General features: G+C 49.4%; 1 pseudogene; it reads right to left on the reverse strand.

The window, feature by feature from the left end:
* Window positions 1–500: 500 nt before the first annotated feature.
* On the reverse strand, window positions 501–3,223 carry LOC129630596 (uncharacterized; annotated as a pseudogene).
* Between the last annotated feature and the right edge of the window lie 961 nt (window positions 3,224–4,184).

Raw genomic sequence — 4,184 nt, forward strand, 5'->3', positions numbered from 1 at the left:
ACATTGTCCAGCCGTTTCGAGAGATAAGCCACGGGTCTGTCCCATGTCCCCATAGTCTGGGACAGCACTCCCATAGCCACCTTGTCCTTTTCAGTCACATAAACAGTAAACAGCTTAGCAGGGTCTGGCAGGCCCAAGGCAGGTGCTGATGTGATTGCCAGCTTTAATTCTTCAAAGGGCTGCTGCTGTCTCTCAGTCCAATTTAGTGAATCTCCTTTTGATCCAGTTAGGAGTTCATATAATGTCTGGGCCATCTTGGAATAGCCCAGAATCCAAATCCTACAAAACCCAGTGGCTCCCAAGAACTCTCAGACCTGTCATCTGGTTCTTGGTGGTGGGATTCTCAAAATGACCTCTTTTCTGAACTGGTCTAACAGCCTTGTCCCTCCTCTCAGAACAAACCCCAAATATCTTACCTCCTCTTTGCAGATCTGTGCCTTCTTTTTCGAGATTCAGTAGCCAGACTCCATCAACTGCTCTAGTAAAGCCCTGGTCCCTTCCTAGCAGTCTTCGCTGTTCTTGGCAGCAAACAGCAAGTCGTCCACATATTGTAGCAACCAGCATCTGAACTTCTCTGGCTGGAATGAGTCCAGGTTGGAAGCCAAGGCTTCCCCAAAGATGGTGGGGGGAATTCTTAAATCCTTGTGGGAGGTGAGTCCAGATGAGCTGTTGTTTGGTGCCCCCTGCTGGGTCTTCCCATTCAAAAGCAAAAATGGGTTGAGACACTGGGGCAAGGCATATACAGAAGAAGGCATCCTTGAGCTCTAAACAAGGATAGATATTAGCATTCGGTGGAAGGAAGCTAAGTAAAGTATAGGGGTTAGGAACGGTGGGATGTAGAGCCACGGTGGCCTGGTTGACCATTCTGAGGTCCTGCACAGGTCTGTAGTCCTGTCCCCCTTCTTTCTTGACTGGTAGGATTGGTGTGTTCCAGGCCAACTGGCATTCAATCGGGATGCTTGCCTGTTTCAGTCTGCTTATGTATGGCAAAATGCCAACTCGAGCCTCTAGTAGCAGCGGGTACTGATGTTTTCTGACTGGGATGCACCGGGTTTGAGTTCTATTACCACTGGAGCTTGATGTACGGCAAGCCCAGGGTGGGGGTTGGGAGTTAATTTTCCGCCCAAACCTCAAGGAATCATCGGATTAGTTCCCTCCCTCCGCTGTCTAGTCCATCCAGATTTCCTTCAGGAGGGTCATGTAACCTCAATTCATCTTGAAGGGTTACCGAGAGGGAGAGTAAATAGGTAGTTTAAATAATAAATACCCACACCCGGAGAGTGGGTCTTTCTTGTGGGGGAAAGATCACTTGTGCCCCCAATTTAGATGACAAGTCTCTTCCCAAAAGAGGTACTGGGCATTCAGGAATATATAGGAATTCATGAGTCACTTGATGCCCCCCATTTGGCATTTCCGGGGTAAACACAATGGTCTGATAATCTTTTCTCTGGTTACTCCTTCTATGCCAGTGGCCTTTATTGAGAGGGGTGCTACCGGCTCAGTCACCACTGACATTTCTGCCCCAGTGTCCACCATAAAGTCAATAATTTGGTCCCCTACGTTTAGTTTCACTATGGGCTCTCGGGGACCTTGTGTCTTTGAGCCCTGGCACCCCGTTCAGCCTCTAGTCCAGCCAGCCCTATAACAGCTGATGCTGATTCTTTTTCCCCGTTATTTTGAGGGCATTCATTTTTCCAATGACTGAAGTCCCAGCATTGGGCGCATTGGTTTTTTTGCAGGGTGGCTGTGGGCCTTCTTGTAGACGGCTTGCTGGGATATTGGCCCCCACTCAGAGAGGATGTGGGCTTTGGGGAAGGCTCACGAAGAGGCCTTACCAAAGCCGTGGCCAGTACCACGATCCTCTGGTCTGCCCTCTTATTATTTTCTTTCTGTCTTTTCTCAGCTTCCCTCTTAGCCTCCACGTCTCTTATTTCTGAATACCTTGTCAGCAATCTCAGTAATTTGTGAGCTAGTCATGGCCAATACCCCGTCCAACTTTTAAAGTTTATGTCTGATATCAGGGTAGGCTTGAGACACAAAGGCTGCATTTATCACCATCTGAGACCCAGAGGTCTCTGGATCTCTTGGTGTATAAAGTCTGTAGGCCTCGCACAGTCTTTCATAGAACTTAGAGGGTGATTCAGTTTCCCTTGAATCACTTTGGAGGGTTTTGCCATATTCATAGGTTTTCGGGCCCCCCTTGAGGCCTTGTAAAATAGCCTCCTGATATCTCTCCAGGCGGCCCCTCCCTTCCTCTGTGTTATAGTCCCGGTTGGGCCTCTATCGGGGGTGGCTAGTTCTGCCCACCTCTGCGGTACCTTCAGGTGCCATCTTAATCTTTTCTTAATCATTTTCTGGCCTCAGTTAGGATTCTGTGTCTTTCCTCAATGCTGAAAGGACCCAGTCATCCCATGTAGGGCACTGGGTTCGAAAAATAGTCTCCATTAGCCTAATCATGACTTGTGGCTCCCCCGAGTGTGGTGGAGTGTGTCTCTGCCAGTTTAATATATCTGTAGAGGAAAATGGCTGGTAATAATAGGCTACAGGGGGCTGATGGTAGTGCCTGCCTGTGTCCTGAACCGGAGGCTGCTGTAGCTCTCTGAGAGGCATCTGTAGTGGGGTTCTTTCCCCTTGTTCCTTGGTGGAGTGCTGCTGCTGCTGCTGCTTCTGCTGCTAAGTCACTTTAGTCGTGTCCAACTCTGTGCTACCCCATAGACGGCAGCCCACCAGGCTCCCGCGCCCCTGGGATTCTCCAGGCAAGAACACTGGAGTGGGTTGCCATTTCCTTCTCCAATGCATGAAAGTGAAAAGTGAAAGTGAAGTCGCTCAGTCGTGTCTGACTCTTAGCGACCCCATGGACTGCAGCTCACCAGGCTCCCCCATCCATGGGATTTTCCAGGCAAGAGTACTGGAGTGGGGTGCCATTGCCTTCTCCGTTGGTGGAGTGCAGCCTCTGTCTAATTCCTGTGTTTTCTTTCCCCTTCCCATCAGTACTCACCAGGAGAGGTGGATACAATCTAGGAGGTCCAGCTGAGCTGGAATCCTGGGGGCGTTGACCAGAGGTTTCCATTGCCGAGATCGGAGCCTGCTGAAACAGTGGCTCTATGATCTCCAGGACAGTCGGTGTAGGAGCAGCAGCTACTGCAGGAACTTCACCTGGCCTTGGATTGGGCATTAAGGTGACCTCCATTCCTGGTGGAGCATTGGGTGGCAGGCACGTCATCATCCAGGGGAAGGGGGCAAGTTGTCCCGGTCCAAATCCTGCAGAATTTCTTTTTTATTGTTAGTCAATTTTTGTGCCATTAATATTGTTCCTTTCCCTTTCTTGATATAGAATCTCATCCAAGGAGGGGGTTCTTGAGCTAACCCTAGCCATAAGCCAATAAGTGGAAATTGATCTGGATGTCCTGGCTCTCCTGTGACTATTGTATAGATTGCTTCCACTATTTTTAAGTTCATGGTGCCTTCTGGTGGCCACCCTACTCCCATAAAGGGCCATTTGACCTGACAGAGTATGTGGAAGCCATTAGGCGTCATCTTCACCCCATGCTGCTGCTGCTGCTGCTTCTGCTAAGTCGCTTCAGCCGTGTCCAACTCTGTGTGACCCCATAGACAGCAGCCCACCAGGCTCCCCCATCCCTGGGATTCTCCAGGCAAGAATACTGGAGTGGGTTGCCAATTTCCTTCTCCAATGCATGAAAGTGAAAAGTGAAAGTGAAGTAGCTCAGTGGTGCCAGACTCTTAGAGACCTCATGGACTGCAGCCTACCAGGCTCCTCCATCCATGGGATTTTCCAGGCAAGAGTACTCTTAAAATTTTTAATCATGCACTCCAGTACAATTGCCTTAGATTCACTTCCCCCCATCTTGCTTACCTTCTCGGACCTTCTTCTACCTTTCCTTTTCATTCTGTGTACGAAGTTCTCGGTACCCTATGTACTTCTGATATTTCAACTCAATGAAACATTTAAATTGCCATTCTGCCTCCTTCCTAATTGGGGTGAGAAGAGCCTTACCTGCCAGATCCCAGAGGGAGAAGGGGGATCGGCGTGCCTTCACCTGCCTGTCAGCACAGCCGAACCAGAACACCACGTGGTCCAAGACTGTTTCTCCCTTGACTTTTAAAGTCCATTTTGCCTTGGTGGGGTTGATCAGGTGTAGATGAAAACACAGATGGGTTAAATA

Source organism: Bubalus kerabau, chromosome 17 (genome assembly GCF_029407905.1).
Source record: "Bubalus kerabau isolate K-KA32 ecotype Philippines breed swamp buffalo chromosome 17, PCC_UOA_SB_1v2, whole genome shotgun sequence".
NCBI lineage: Eukaryota > Metazoa > Chordata > Mammalia > Artiodactyla > Bovidae > Bubalus > Bubalus kerabau.